This window comes from Macaca mulatta, chromosome 4 (genome assembly GCF_049350105.2).
Source record: "Macaca mulatta isolate MMU2019108-1 chromosome 4, T2T-MMU8v2.0, whole genome shotgun sequence".
Lineage (NCBI taxonomy): Eukaryota > Metazoa > Chordata > Mammalia > Primates > Cercopithecidae > Macaca > Macaca mulatta.
In genome coordinates, this window is record NC_133409.1 from 46,084,657 (window position 1) to 46,101,888 (window position 17,232).

General features: G+C 34.7%; 1 pseudogene; it reads left to right on the forward strand.

Annotated features, from left to right (window-relative positions):
• The first annotated feature begins 990 nt into the window (after positions 1–990).
• The window catches only part of LOC706686 (mitochondrial import inner membrane translocase subunit Tim8 A pseudogene), a 120,371-nt pseudogene continuing 104,129 nt past the window's right edge, over positions 991–17,232 (forward strand).

The window sequence follows — 17,232 nt, forward strand, 5'->3', positions numbered from 1 at the left end:
AACCATGTATGTATTAACTGGCAAGTATTAGAATAGCAAAATAACAGGAGATAACATCAATTTAAAGTAAAAACTAGCAATACAAATTGAATTTGCATACTGCAAATGTAACAGTAGATCAATTCTTATTATAACAACGACATTATAAGAAAAAATACAGCCTTAGAATAGACAAAGACAAGAACTAAAAAGAGGAAGAAATGGATAAACCAACAAGTGAAGTCATACATTTTACTGTCATTAAAAAATTGATAGATTAAATTTACAGAAAACAAAATACGAGATGTGAACAAAGTAATTAACAATCTTGATATATACAACTTTATACATCATAGAATACACATTATTTTTAAGCATATGTGTAATATGTACCCCCTAAAACACATCATATTCTAACTTCCAAGAGAATCATCAATAAGTTCCAAAGAATCAATTTCATGTTTTCTAATCACATGTGGGAATTCGGAAATTAATAAACTACTACTAAAAACCCTATCGAAAAACTACAAAACATAACACTGAATACATGAGAAACAGGTAAAAGAGGTCTTAACTCATGGAAGAGAGCAATGAGAATCAGACTCCATTTTTGGACAATGGCAAATTATAAGCAAAATACCAGTCCCTTGTAAATGGGCTTCTGTTTAGGGCAAAATCTCTGTCCTGGGTGAAGGAAATACAAGAAATGATCAAAAATCATGTCAGGGAATCTAGGCATAGAATAAACCTTGCACACTGGTTCCCACATAAGAAAGTGGGTTCCGGGGGTAATAGCCACATGGTAATCTCAGTAGTCCAGAGCCTTCTCTTTTCGGGAGGCTCTGAATCCTGGGTCTCATTAGCTGCAAAATCACTTGTAGAGACTTGCTAGAGAACAGGAGTCAACAGGTATCAAATTTCAAAGAGTGAAAATGTGTCCTTCTCTGAATTGATCTGGAAATCAGAGTATTCCTCATAGTGCAAAACCCTCAGTAGACTCACATGTGACAAATGAGGAAAAGCAAAGACCAAGGCTACATCAATGATGCCATGTCTATCCTGCAGTCACAAAAGGTAGATTTACACAAGTAAGAAGAAAGAATCAGTGCTTACTGAGGCATATTCACTCTTCTTTATAAAGATTAGCAAAGAGAAAAAAAGGAGAACACTAAATTCAACGAACATTTTTATCTATTATTAATTTGCCCTACAATTTTGCTGTGCTTTCAAGTTTCATGGCAATCAATGAAATGACTCCTTCTTGATTTAGTGCAGGCCAAAGGTGCAGCAGTCCTGCAGCATATGTGTGGAGATGCTCTTGTTCTTAGATCTCCACTGGCATCAGCCAAAAGTACCTTTTTCACTTTTCAATCAGTGGCTCCAGCATTAAAGGATAAAGGAAATAAGAATTTTCAGTAAGAGTATCTACATCACAAGGCACCATGCAAAATAAAGCATAGTATTCACTGAATATTTATTAAAGAAATAAGACCACTTTTCCTAGAGAGGTAATGAGTAAAGAAGTAATAACTGTGCCAATTTTTACAGCCACATAACAACGTAACCCAAAAGCTAGCAGTTCAAGACAACAATTTTACTTTGCTCACAATTTTCTGGGTTAGGGATTTTGAAACAGTTCAGCTAAGTAGTTCTCAATTGAATTCTTTCATGGAGTTTCAGTCTGATGCTGGTTATGATCAAATTGTCTAAAGGGTGATTTGGTTACATATCCAATTGGGCCTATTCTCAGGGTTGGCAGCTGATGCTGGTTATTGGCTAGGTGTGTTGGCTGATGTTTCTACATTTGGCTTTTCCAGGGTGGTAGCATCAGAACAATAAGAATTGTTACATGGTGGGGCTTCACCAAAAATAGGTGTCCCAGAGAACTAGGAGAATGCTGCATCACCCTTTATAACCTACTTGCAGTAGTCACATAGTGTCACTTTCATCATTTATGGGTCAAAGCAGTCACAAGTCCACCAGATTCAAGGAGGAAAACAAACAAAAAAAAACCCACTTCTTAATGGTGGGAGATGTGTAGACATTTGATTTGTAGATATGTTTTAAAACTTTCAACATGACTAATACCTTATTTGACAATAAAGATTATTCTAAATGAAATGTCTACAGACTTAATTCTTAAAATGAAATATAGAGATGTCAAACGAGTGAATATTCCACTATTAACATGGAAATATCTAATAGGCAAAGACCACATTTGCTTTTAATTTATACTTTTTGCCACACTATAAAATAGGCATGAAATCAAGAGAAATTTTGTATTTGATTCAGAGAACACCAGAAAAGATGTGTATACTACAGTTTCATGTTTTCCTACCTAAAATATGAAGTTTAAACATTTATAGAAAATTAATCATGTAATTACCTGCTTTGTAGACTCAGCTTTAAATGATTGTTAATTTTTGCTTAAACGGTCAACATACCCCAAAAGGAAAATAAATCTAATTAGTCAGTGTATAAAAATCAATTATCCGTATGAAAATATCTTCAATTATAGTAGTAATTATGGAAAGTTTTTATATCTAAAGGCAATGAAAAATAATGGAAGAAATACTGTATATTAAACAAAAATTCAATATGTGTTACTTTTTAAATGTGAAATTTAGAATGTTATTAGTTAAATAATAGAGGCTGATGTATTATGTCTGCTATCCCAAAGGAAATGCCGAGGGATACCTTCCTGCTACCCAATGCATTGCAAAAGAGGACAGCATGCTCTCTAATGCCGTTATTTCCTCCATTATGGGGAAAAAAAAAAAAAAAAAAAAAAAAAAAAAAAAACCTTGGAATTGATTCTAGGTGACAATTTCTATTAGTCCTTGTTTACAAACTATAAAAGAAATAAAACTTGTTTACAGATTCATGTAATTTCATTGTATTTGCCATACAGGTTCATCTATTTATTAAATGCTTTATGAACACACAGAGCTTTCTTTTCTTTCACAATTGATTAAATTTGTTATTGAGAGACAGATTATTTCTGAAGTTATTACTGCCATTTCATAAAGCTCTATATGAGCCTTCAGATTTCTTTAAAAAAAATCTATACTTCTTTATGCCAGGTCAGTCTTTAGAGGAAAACAGTAAGGATTCAAGAGTTATTATTTCTCTCTTGTTTGTGTAAAGACTCCAGGTCGTTTTTGAAAATGAATGGAGTCATAAACTATATCTTTGTCCTCATGTTTTAGCATTTCTCCTTCAATATCTAATATGCCTTGCATTGAAGATGCTACTTCTGTAAACAGAATATGGAATTCATTTGTGAGTAGTGTTTTTGTTCTATGTAGTACTAGTGATAGAAACATTTGGTTTGAAGCCAAAAGATAACTATTTTAGGCTTAGTATAATTTTCCAGCTGTTGTTGAGGAAAGCATGTTACACTTCCCCACCCATTACACTGACATATTCATCTATACATTTATATTTTGCTGCTTTTTCAAATCAGTGATGCAGCTGCCACAATATGCCTCCTCCTTTCAGCAGGTGGTAGATTATTCTCTGTATAAAATGACATCATTCCCTATCTTGCAGAAAACATGCCCTCTGAGCAGAGGAAAGGGCAGAAACATTATGAAAAAGAAAATTTAAATGAATTTATCACATTGTATTTAGTGAAACCATATTATATATTTTAGAGAATTAACGACTAAAGGCAATACAATCAAATTATTAATGGCATTTGAAGAAGAAAGTAAAATGCAAACAAAGATTTCAATAATTTAAATAGGAGTAATACTTTGCCTTCTTTAGAATCAACACTAAGAGAAACATAATTAGTTTGTGTGGTCCTATTGCTATCCTACTTCTTCCCCGATAGAAAGACAAACACTTGTGTTATACTTAAGATAATTTCTGAGCTTATGAGGCTATATTTAGCTGATGATTTGGTTATATGCTTTACTAAGCAACGCCATAACAAACATTTTCATTAGAGCTACAATGGCTCAAAACATTTTTGCTCCCAAACAGAAACCTATTTAATAGTCAATAAAAAGGAGTTTTGGCTGACATTCAATTTTAAAATGAAAAAGGCATATTTCATATTTGTTTTCTAGTGAAGATAGAGTAGGAAATGATGTAAAAATAAACCACAGTACCAATTGGGCTATCCAGTAGTTTACTTTAGAGGTGAGAGTCTATAAAAGAGCAGGTTATACCATAATATTTGCCATTCTTTGATAGATAATTTAAATTATCTGACATAGACTATTCAGCATATTTTTCATTATCTTTGAAGGAAATAAAAATATTTTACACCAAAATATATTTTTTGAAAGATTTTAAAATGGCTGCCTCTTGGTCATCCTGACAGAAGTAGCTTTGCAAAGGTGTCTTAAGTGGGAAAATTGTGCATCTATAAAGAATCTCCATTAATCCATCCATACCCCCTCCCCTTTCTATCCCTTTCCTCTGACCCAGGAGAGATTGAGAGTATCACACTTTTTAAAGTCTGAAAAGAAACACTTACTATCTAGTCTCCCTAAGGGAGGTTTCATCTGAGTAACAAAGTCACCTTTGCTAGCCAAGCTTCTCTCTTCCTCTCTCAACCTGTCTTGCCACTAAACCCGATTTACCTTTTTCTGGCCATACTCTGAGTCTGCATTTTTTACTGTGGCCTCAAGATAACACATAAGTTCCTGTAATTCATTGGGAAGTTGGGTTTTCATTCTGACGGCTCCTGTGTATGCTTGTTAAATACATTTGTATGCCTTTTTTTTTCTTATTAATCAAGTTGCCTCGTGTCAGTGATTTTCAGAGAACCCTTAAGTGGCCAAGAGCCCATGGCCCCATATATTGTACATATTTTATGTATATTTATACATAAATAAAATCATGTTGATGTACACGAAACAGTATTTTCCTTTCTACATATGTTCATTACTTAGTTATTGTAAAGCAGAAAGTATCTAAGATAGGTCTCTATCAATTTAGAAGTTTATTTTGCCAAGGTTTAGGATATGCCTGGAAGAAAAGAACACAGAATCACAGAAACAGTCTGTGGTCTGTGCTTTTCTCCAAAGAAGAACTTCAGGGTTTTCATATTTAAAGATGAAAAGTGGACTGGAGGGAAAGAGGTGAAACTATCTTTGCAAAAATTATAAGAGAAAATTATGACAGGAAAAGAGACCTGACCTAACTGACTCCCTGTTGATTCTAACTTCCAGCTGTCCTTGTTCATTCCTGGGCGTAGGCCAAACTAACTTTGGGAGGAACTTATTTTGCCATTGAAAGTATTGGCAAAAACTGCAATTACCTTTGCACCAACCTAATAGTTTATAGTTTAACTTTGAAACAAAGACAATAACAACCCTTTCCCAAAATGAACCCGCTTCCTGCCTGGGGACTAGACTGCCTATGCGAGAGTAACAAATTAGCCACAAGTTGAGAAATTATGGTTTAGAAGTCACACAACTGGAGGCTACAACATTCTCAATCTCCCGAAATTGTTCCTGGGGATAAACTCATTATTGTAAAACCTGAGATCAGAGCTTGAGATGTTTTATAGACCCTGTATTTGGTGAATCAGCTGGCACCACCCAGATGGATAAACTGGATCAGCTGGTATTGTGCCCCCTTCTCCACCCCGGGAACTGACTCAGTGCAAGACAGCTTTGACATCCTAGAAGTTCATCTTGGACCCAACCTATCAGCACTCATCACTTTCCAACACCCCCCTCACCAAATTATCCTTAGAGATCTCCATCCCTGAGTTTTTGGGGCAACTGATTTGAATAATAATAAAATTCTAATCTCTTGTACAGCCAGCTCTGCATGAATTAAACTCTTTCTCTCTTGCAATCCCCCTGTCTTGATAAATCTGTTCTGTTTAGGCAGCTGGCAAGGAAAACCAGTTGGGAAGTTATAGAGGGAGGATATGGTTATCCACATGTTTCAAGGGAAAAAGAGCAGGAAGGGGAATAGTCAGTTACGCATTCATCCCATGCATTTTAGATAAGATAAGGTGAACACAGAGTAGCTACTTTTGGAGATGTTTAACCTTTTATTTCTACCTATCTGCCTAGGAACAAAAGAAAAGGCAGTTTCTTGCATGGCTCAGCTTTCAGCTTAATTATTTTCTTTTGGCATAAGGAATCGGGGCCCTGAGTTTTTCTTTTCCATTCACATTTCCTTTAAATGTCATAAAAGAATACAGTAAGGAATCAATAGTTCTAATCTCTACTTTGTTAATGTTTATCAGTTCACCTTTTTTGTAATGGTAAAAAAAAGTTGTATCATGTATGTGGGTTATAGAAAAAGCTGGACTTTAAACACATTGAGTAATTATAGCTTGTATATGTTACTTCATAGACAATAAACTATATCTGGGTTATGAAGAAACTTAAAGTTTTGAGGTGAAAGAGATAAGTTCAATTCATGCTACTGTTAGGAGAAATTAAATGTCTGTGGCAATAAATAGTTTGGGAAAGGATTGGCAAGCCCTCTAAAGCAAAGAAACAAATTATTCATTGTGAAGGACTACCAATTACCAGAGTGGATAGTGTGGTTTGTGCTGGAAAGCTATTGACTTGTTTATTGTATCCTTCCTGGAAGACAACACAAGGTGTCATGAGGAAAGTGTTTCCAATATTGAATACTTTTCTATCCTAACAAGATGAGCCCAAGAAGGTGGAGATAATAGATGGCAGTTATGTACTGTAGGGAGAAACATTTTTTAATGACTTAGCACACAGTAGTCCCCAGTGAATCTCTTAAGTGAACAGAAGAATGAAGACGAGATGTACCACATTTTTAGAAAATAAAAAATTACATCTCTCTCTGTTAAGCCAATATTTAGCATGTGAAGTCAATGTTTATATTGCTTTCAGACTTCCAGAAATGCTGTGGAAAGATTAAGCTCAGAATTAGATAACATTAGGTAGCAAATTGATAACAGATACTGTATGTTTTTAGAAGTGATGCTTATGTTGCATGCAGAAATGTTTAAAAATGTTTTTACATTAAAAATTTATTCTAGTAGCTAATTTAACATAGTCATACAAAAATAAGAATTATAAGAACCTTCCATGATTCTACCAACCAGATATAACCCTTGTTATCAGAGCAGCATGTATCCTTCCAGTCTTTTTTTCTGAACATATGTCGCTGGAATCTCAAATTATTGGGATCCACAACATTTCATATTTTCCCCCAATAATACAATAAGTAGATAATTTAAACAAACCCCACTCTCATCCCTGCTTACATACAACTCACATACTTTTTTCTTGCTGAATAGCACTTCCATCATTAGCATTTTTGACTGATTTTATACTTTTCAGTTACCTTTAGTTACTAGACTGTTACAACCTAAGAAATTATCATTTGAACTCAATATTGATCCAAAGCTTTGGTATTTGTCTTTCAACATAGGCAGATCAATGACTCCAGTCCCTTAGTGTAGAGAAAGGTCAGTCTTGTACTGAAAAGCTTCTTAATTTTTCCTTTTCTATTTGTTCCTCAGGGTTTGTCACCATTGAATGATAAAGGTGTTAGGTCCCAGTTGTCAGTTCATTGTTGGCTATGTAGATTTAGAATACATGGTACTTAGCAACTTTTGAACTTAGCTGTGTGCTTCAGGCACAATTCTGAAACAATAGGACAAGTTTTGCAAAGCTATACATAGAGAAACATAGCCTTAATTTTTTATAAAAATGGGACTTACTATACAAATTCTTTGTAACTATTTTTAACATGCATTATATCATAACATTGTTCTATATTGAGCATCATTCATAAAACTTTCATCTTTTCTACATTACAACGATAACACATACTTCTTTTAACAATTGAAATGATATGCAAATATTCCTTGATTTACAATGAGGTTATATCTAGATAAACTGGTTGTATGTTGAAAATACTGTTAAGTGAAAAATGCATTTAATGCACCTAACCTTTAAAACTTCATAGGTGAGCCCAACCTACCTTAAATGTGCCCAGAACACTTACATTAGCCTACAGGTGGGCAAAGTCTTCTAACACAAAATCCCCTTTATAATATCTCCCGTAATTTATTGAATACTGCACTGGAAGTGATAAACAGAATGGTCATTTCGGTTGTTTACCCTCGTGATTGCACAGCTGACTGGGAGCTGTAGCTCACTGCTGCTGCCCGGCATCCTGGGACTGTATCCTGCAGCTAGCCAGAGAAAAGATCAACATTCAAAGTATGGTTTATACTAAATATGTATTGTTTTCACATCATCATAAAGTTAAACAATTGTATGTCAAACCATAGTAAGTCAGGGACCATCTGTATTGCAAAATGCATAAAAGCCATGCTAGTTATCTTTCTCTGCTTCTCCTTCTCATCTCATTGAGATAACCAATGCTAATAGCCTAAAATCCTCACTTTCAATCCTTTTTGTTGTTCATGAATATATATACAAGGATATATATTTACATATATTATATCCACTATTTTCTTGTTACTAAAGTAGAATCATATGATATACACACACTTTTGCAACTTTCCTTTCCCCTGAAAAAGTGACTCCCCATCAGTTGGAAGAGAAAGATTTAACAGCTTTCCAAAACAATTGTCTATAAATACAGATACATATAGACAAATAAAATTTTATTCAAATTAGTTTTTCTTTTTTTCGTGGTCGCATCCGTTTCCTTCCCTCTCTTCTCTCAGGCAGCCTGTGCCAAAAACAAAAAGAAAAAGAAAAAAAAAAAAAAAACCCAGGTATATAAATATTTTCTTTTTCACACAATCTTCCAAACATTTTTCCCTCTTTCACTCACACACACCTGCATGAATGTATAAAAGAGAGCAATTGATAACTCCAAGTGCTCTTTTCTGCACATTACCTTTTAAAAAATCAACAGTAAGGCTTCGAATGATGATTGAAAAGACTCAGTTCAAATATACAGCTCCTCCTCAGATCCTTGGGGCCATACCAAGATGGAACACATTTATGGGGCCAATATAAATCTTTCTCCAAGGTGTCCATTAACCCTCGGATCTCTGAAGAGTAAACAATTAGCAGACTCAATTCAGACTCTGCTCCAAGGCTTTCCAGATTGTCTCCTAAAGCCTCCAGGTTACCAAGATCTTGTATTTCTCAAACAGTGATTCTTAAACAGTGATTCTCAAACATTTGGTTCAAATCCTTTTATATTCTTATTATTCGGGACCAAAACACTTTTATTTTTGTGGGCAATATCTCTGAATATTGATCGTATTAGATGTGAAAACTAAGGAAGTTCAAAAATACTTGTTCACATTTAAAACAGAAATAATAAATGTTTTACACGTAAACATACTACATAAATTACATGTAAACATACTACATTTCAAAAAATATTAAGGAAATTAATGCATAATAAGACTATATGCTATACGTAGGTGTTGAATGTGGCTATGGAAAGTTTTATAAAAATAACAGATGAATAACAACTCCTTTTCTGTTCATATGCCTACATTAACTTTTCTTTTTTTAATGAAAAGGTGTATTCTGTATTACAATTGTTCCTGGATAGAAAATATTAGCCTTGACTGTTATGGAAAGAAAGAAAATAGAGATGACTAAGACTCCAAATATTTGATGAACTACCTATTGGCATCAAAACATTCTGAGAGAAATATAAAGTTGTCCCTTCACAAGCACATACACACTATGCATTACAACAGGACCTTTGTTGCACACTCTTTGTGGCCTCTCCTCAGACATACATTCATAAATTGGATGGTTCTGGCTCCTTTACATGTGTTTCACTTACAAAACTTGCCACTTCTTTTTGAAGAGTACCTAACAACTATGAACCTATCTACTCCCTCACTGGAAGCTTCTTCCCATAGTAAAAAAGGTGATTTGTTTCCTTAGCTTTGACTCCTGTTAACTCTGTGACCTTCTACCTTTGAGTGAAGGCTAGAGAGAATGAGTAAGTAAGTGAGTGAGTGAGTGTTTGTGTGTGTGTTTTATAGGGAGATTGCTGGCAAGGAGCTCCTCCTAGAGGTTAGGGAATGCATCTCCTAGTGTGTGAAGTTATAATTGTTTTAAGAAACTAAATAAAATGTCAAATGTACATATGCTCTGTTAGTATAGATGTATATATAGGAAGCCAAAATTTTTTTCTATATGTGTAAAAATTTTGTCTTCAGAAGTTGTGTCTTCAAATATTTGGGGTCTGTAAGAAAGTCACAGTGAATAAAAGTCATCTTGATCAATTGTGCCACTTTACAAGTAAGAAAAATAATAACAGTCATTTAAAATCTATTGGCAATCAGAATTTTTGAAATCTTGGACACATATCTCCCAAACACAACGTTCCACCTTTGCATTTTCAGTGGTCAAAAATTTAAAATTGAAGTTTCTTAACTAGAACTTACGACAGATATATTTAATAAATAAATTTAGATTTACAGAATCATTATAAAGATAATATAGAGAGTTACAGTATATCCTATGCTCGGTTTCCCCTATTAACAACTGAAATTAAAACAGTACATTTGTCATAGTTATTGAACCAATATTGATATAATATTATTAACTAAAGTTCATTTAGATTACTTTTTTAGATTCCCTTGGTTTTCCTGTTTTTTTTTTTTTTTTTTCTGTTTGTTTTTCATATAAACTATTTATTAACAGACAGGGCCCACATGCCGATTTCTTTTTGGACACACCCACAGCAGGGCCACCGCAGCCAGTGGTCTTGGTGTGTTGCCTGAGACATGAAGGCCTGTGGGCCTGAATCTTCTTCAGTCACTCCAGATCTTCATGGACCTTGTTTTCGAGACCATTGCCCTATATTTTCCACCCTTTACATACTTCTGTCTATTTAAGAACCAGTCTTGGATCTTGCACTGGTGTAGATTTTGTATAATGGTGATCACACGTTCTACCTCATCCTCAGTGAGTTCTCCTGCCCTATTGGTGATGTCAGTGTCTGCTTTCCTCAACACCATGTGAGCATATCTTCAACTCACACCCTTAACGGCGGTGATGGCAAAAGCTATTTTCCGCCACCCATTCATGTTGGTGTTGAGTACTCGCAAAATATGCTGGAACTTCTCAGGGATCATTATGGATATGGCAGCAACACAAGTGGAGGTGTGGAGGCTGCCTGTAGAAGAGCTCAATTTTCCTTAACGCCCTTTTTCTGTCCTAGAATCCCATCCAGCATAACACATTACAGTTAGTTGTCCTATGTCCTATGTCTTGTTTGTGGTAGTTTCTCAGATGTTCCTTGTTTTTGATGACTGACAGCTTTCAGGGTTACTGCTCAGATATGCGGATATTTGGTAGAATATCCCTTAGTAGAGATTTGTCTGAAGTCTCCCTTGTGGTTAGAATGCAGTATATGTTCTGGGCAGTACTATAGAGTTTTATTTGGCCTAAGCATAGAGTTCCTGGCTCATAGCCAATTTTACCAAGAGATGGTCTTCAAGTAGAATATTCCTAGCAAAAGGTGATCAGGAAGTTCAGAGTTTCTAAGTGCTCAACTGTGCTTTAGAACATGTACATTTTCAGGAAGTTTCTAGACCCACATAAATATTGTATTTGTTCCTAGTTCCTAGGAGGCTATTTAATACTATGTATATGGAAGGACAATCACCAAGAAAGTTAACCCAACACCCTACAAAGATAAAATGATTTTACTGATAAGATTTAACTTAATTTGGCAGGGACATTTTCAAATTCTAGCGGTTGTCCCATTGTCATTTTTAGTAGCCTCTGATCTTAACCTAAAAATGTTGGTTGTTACAAATAACAAATTGTCACAAATACAATGACAGAACATAATTTTTTTATTGTACAACTTGGAGATCAGAAAGTAAAAGTCAGGTTTAACAAGCTGAAATCCTGATATATGCAGGACATCAGGAGACTGTGGAGAACCCACTCGCTTGCCTTTTCCAGCTTCTATTGGCTGTGGCACTCATGCAAGGTAACATATGTACAGGTTTGAGGGATTAGCGTGTGGTGATCTTTGGAGTATCATTATTCTGATTACCATACACTGTAGTAACAAAAAAACAAGTAAAAAGTTAAAAACATCAATTTTGAGCCATGAAGCATGTGGGTTTTGGGTACAAGACTTAACTCTGACAATACATTTAAATGTAACTCATTGCCCCTCCATCCATTCTTATCATTCATCTGCCATTCAGATATAGAAACATAAATTATAATAATGTGTGATAACTTTTGGTGATAAAATGCTGTAAGAAGAGAAGGCAAATAGCATAAATTTATGACTGTGTTTATTAGCTACACTCCCCTCTCCTAACATTGCAATATGAACCTAAGCAAAAGCAAGTGAGTTTATGTGGCAAAATCATAAAATTTCCAAACAGAATTTCTTGAGAGCTTTAAGATCTCAATATTATTTTATTGGTTTTTTGCCTTACTAATTCTGTGACATCCTAATGAATTAGACAACTTCATAGAATCATTGCTTAAAGACAGCTTGGTGAATTTCTTTGGTGTGACTAAACAGAGGAAGAGTTGCCTGTAGAAGTGGCAGTGTAGACCGTGGTAGTGGACAAACAAGCAATACAGTAAAATGGAATCCTTCTAAACATATGACTTTTAAAACTAATAGTTGATTTCTAGCACGTTGCCAAGGACATTTCTAATAAGTGTAACTCCATTATTTCCATGTACATTTGAGATAAAAATAATTCAGCACCTTTCATGGTTAAATATTTGTTCATCCATAGCTGAAGACTGCTTTAATCTGTGATGGCATAAAAATAGCCACAAATATTTTGACATTTCTTCTAATGAGAGGTGAGGTCTATGAGTCCTCCCTTGAATTGGGGCTAGACTCTGACTGTTTAAATAATGTAGTATAGTGAAAATGATGCTATAGAGGTTTTGACTGTAGATTTTAGGAGGATGAGCAGCTTCATTCCTCTTGGTGCATTGACCAACCATGTCAAGGTCTGACTGACCTGAGTCCTCTGTACTGTGAGGAAGCCCTAGCTAATGTTAAGGTCATATAGAACAAGGGCAAGAGAGAGGGAGAGAGACAGAGAGAGGGAGGGGGTTGGGGGAGAGAGAGGGACAGAGAGAGAGAGACAGAGAGAGACAGAGAGAGATGCCTTGCTAGCTCTCAGCTCTCTGTTTATTCCAGACATGCAAGTCATTACAGTATCCCAGTTGGGATGTTTTTGTGGATCAGAGATGAACTATCTTTGTTGAGCCCACTCAAATTTCTGAGCCAAAAACTGAAAAAATAAGAAAATGATGGCTGTTGGATGCAAAATTTAGATTTCAGTGTGTTATATTTTACGGCAGTCATTAATAACTGCATACTCAAAGTGTACACCTGCATTCTTAAACAACCTGGGGGAATCTCCCTATTGACTCTGTTCACACTTCAAATTTTGGAGTTTCTTCAGTTGGGTCGTATATGGCTTGTAATGCCTGGCTGATCTCTTTCAATTAATACTTTGTTTAGAATATATGCTTAATTACTGATTCCAGGTTAAACCCAGACTTAAATTTTGTGTTTTGTTTTACACTTTCTGTATATGCCAAAGGCTGACTCTTGTACGTGTAAACTGACCTCTTGATCCCAGAAGTCTAACTGCGAGTTAAGTAGGGACAACCACTGATGCATTTGGGATAGAAAATTTTGATTTTTATTATGGCAACCAGACCTAAGGGGCCATTAAAAAAAACTTAGAACTTTTAGCATTTATTTAACCCTTGCTTTAAAGAGTACGCTACATAACATATTTAAATTTTGAAAAAAAAGCTTTTTATATTTCTATTGTTTTCAGAGTATTAAAAGACACAAAAAATCACCATGTCCCAACTGCTTTTCTAACCACTTGAGTTATAATAGTGAGCAAAAAGGGCAACAAATTTTACTTTTAGTGGTGAGAAAGGGGAAATGTACATATAAACAAACAACAAATATGTAAGTGATATGTCTGGCCGTTTGGTCCTTTATGGTAGTCACTGGCCACATATAGCTTTTTAAATTTAAATGAAACTTAGTTGTAAATTCAATTTAAAAGCTTCAGTTCCCCAGGCACACTAGCCAACTTTTGAGAGCCCAGACGTCTACTATATTGCACAGTATGGATTACAGAAACTTCCCATAATCACAGAAAGTTCTATTGGTTGGACTAGAAAGGTAATGCAAGATAAGGATAGGTGCTCACAATAATTTGAAATTCAAGAGGAACAAAAATATTTCTGAGTGTCTTTTTAGAGCATTATATAGATCTCCTTATGTGCCTCATAATTATCATAATTCTCAAGAGATGATTAATTTTTCTTAGTTGAAAGAAGAAGGTGAATTTGTTGTTGTTCAGCATTCATTAAGGGCACAGTTTAGAATTTCTTCATTTTTCTTTTTTAAATCCCTTTACAAGAAAGAAGAGGTAATATATTAATGATGATCTTTGCTACTTCTGCTGTGGTTGGAATTACACAAAATGTTTACAGATGCTATGAAAGAGCTCTGGATGATGAATGAATATTAATCATGTTCAGATTAATGAATATTTATTGTAAGAAAGAATGTTATAGTAACAAATCAAATAATATTGAAGCCTAAACTTTTGCCATATTTGGATTCAAAGTTGACATTCAAGCAAAACATAATTCACAAAATATTTATTTCAAGAAGATAGAATTTTAATTTAGTTAAATATTACTGAACAAAATATATCAAACTTCTGCCTCTGGCTAATTGGATTTTGATTGCTTTTTAGTTATCATCGTCTGTCTTTGGTTCATCAAAAAGATCTATATCTGCACTCAAATTTTAGTGAAATAATTGTTACTCGCGCATACATATTTCTAAAGTTATGATCATGTCATATTACCATTTAAATGTATTTTAGGTGAAATGTTAATGAAGTGGAAAGGCTTACCACTGTGCCACTGAATAAAAAAATTTAACATATAATGCTACATTGGATATTAAAAAGAGCAAAAATATATTGATGAGAGAAATTTAGAACTATTAGTGATAGAAAGTCATACCAAACTTTGAATAAAAAGGAACTTCTTCAATCAGATAAAAGTAACCACAAAAATCTCTCAGTAAATAACTTATTGATGTTAAATCAGAAACAACACATTAATGTTCAGGGTTTTTTTTTTTTTTTTCTTTTTTGAGATGAAGTCTCACTCTGTCACCCAGGCTGGAGTGCAGTGGCACAATCTTGGCTCACTGCAAGCTCTGCCTCCTGGGTTCATGCCATTCACCTGCCTCAGCCTCCTGAGTAGCTGGGACTGCAGGTGCCCTCCACCATGCCTGGCTAATTTTTTGTATTTTAGCAGATATGGGGTTTCACCATGTTAGCCAGGATGGTCTCAATCTCCTGACTTTGTGATCCTCCTGCCTTGGCCTCCCAAAGTATTGAGATTACAGGCATGAGCCACCATGCCAGGCCCTAATGTTCAGTGTTATAGCATTTATTCTACTTATTATGAAAGGTCTTAGCATTTATATTTTCATAAAGAAAAAAGAGGGGTGCAGGCAGGGCACAATGGCTCATGCCTATAATCCTAGCAGTTTGGGAGGGTGAGGTGGGAGGATCACTTGAGGCCGAGAGTTCGAGACCAGCCTGGGCGTATAGTGAGACCCCATCTGTACAAAAAGAGGAAGGGAATAAAGAACAAGAAAAAAGAGGTGCAATGGTTAGAAAGGAAGCAAAACAGCTATTATTATTCACAAATAATATGTAATATGATTATTTAGTTCAATACAAATAGTCACCAGGTTTTCTGTTCAACAACAAGAACATCTATTTTTGGAAGTTGCATTTATGATATAAATAATATTATGGAGTAGTTATGAGTAAAAGTAAGAAAGAAAGAAAAAAAGAAAAAATGATACATGTAAGTTTTACGAAAAAGTATTTAAAAATGTTGAAAGATATTTAGAAAGTTCCAAATATGTGAAAGAAAATGCTATGCTCATAGACAGTCTTCTCCCATAAAGATATATATTGTCCTAAACTACTTTACAGAGTCAACAGAATTCCAATAAAATAAAAGCAAAAAATATGTACAACCAAGGACACACATTACAAAATGGAGGAGAGATGTTACAAGAATAGTTAAGGCATACTAAAAAAGAATAAGATTGACTGGGGAGGGGAGCATTTTCTATGTGGAAAGATATATTTAAAAATCTTAATAGCTAAGAGTATCTGTTTTGCCTCAGCAATAAATAAACACAGCAATGAAAAGGATAGAGAGAGGAGAAACAGACCTAATCATACAGATTAAAAACCAAAACTTTTAGATTCAAGGGTATATGTGCGGTTTTGTCATATAGGTACACTTGTGTTACAGGGGTTTGTTGTACCGATTATTTCATCAAGTAGCTACTAAGTGTAGCACCTAATAGTTCTTTTTTTTCTGATTCTCTCTCTCCTCCCACCCTCCAACCTCTGATTGGCCCCAGTGTGTGTTGTTCCCCTCTATGTGTCCATATTTTCTCATCACTTAGCTCCCACTTAGAGGTGAGAACATGTGGTAATCCGTTTTCTGTTCCTGCATTAGTTTGTTAAGGAAAATGAAGTCCAGCTCCATCCTTGTTTCTGTAAAAGACATGATCTCATTCTTTCTAATGACTGCAGAGTATTCCATAGTGTATATGTACATTTTCATTATTCAAGCTACCATTGATGGGTGTTTAGGTTGATTTCATGTCTTTGTTATTGAGAATAGTGCTGCAATAAACATGCTTGTGCATGTGTCTTCATGATAGAATGATTTATATTCCTTTGAGTATATACCCAGTAATGGGATTGCTGGGTTAAATGGTATTTCTGTTTTTAGCTCTTTGAGAATTGTCACACTGCTTTCCACAATGTTTGATCTAATTTACACTCCTACCAACAGTGAATAAGTGCTTCCTTTTCTCCCCAACATTGCCAGGATATGTTATTTTTTGACTTCTTGTTAATAGTTATTGTGACTGGTGTAAGATGGTATGTCACTGTGGTTTTGATTTGCATTTCTCTAATTATCAGTTATATTGAGCTTTTTGTTATATGCTTGCTGGTTGCATATATGTCTTCTTTAGGAAAATGTCTGTCCAGTTCCTTTGGTCACTTTTTAAGGGGTGGTTTGTTTAATTTTTTTTTCTTACAAATGTGTTTAAGTTATTCATAATTGCTGGATATTGGATCTTTGTCAGATGCATACTTTGCAAATATTGTCTCCCATTCTGTAGGTTGTCTACTCACCCTCATACAGAGTTCTGATAGATTACCAATGTGATAATGTTTATTAGTCAGAGTAT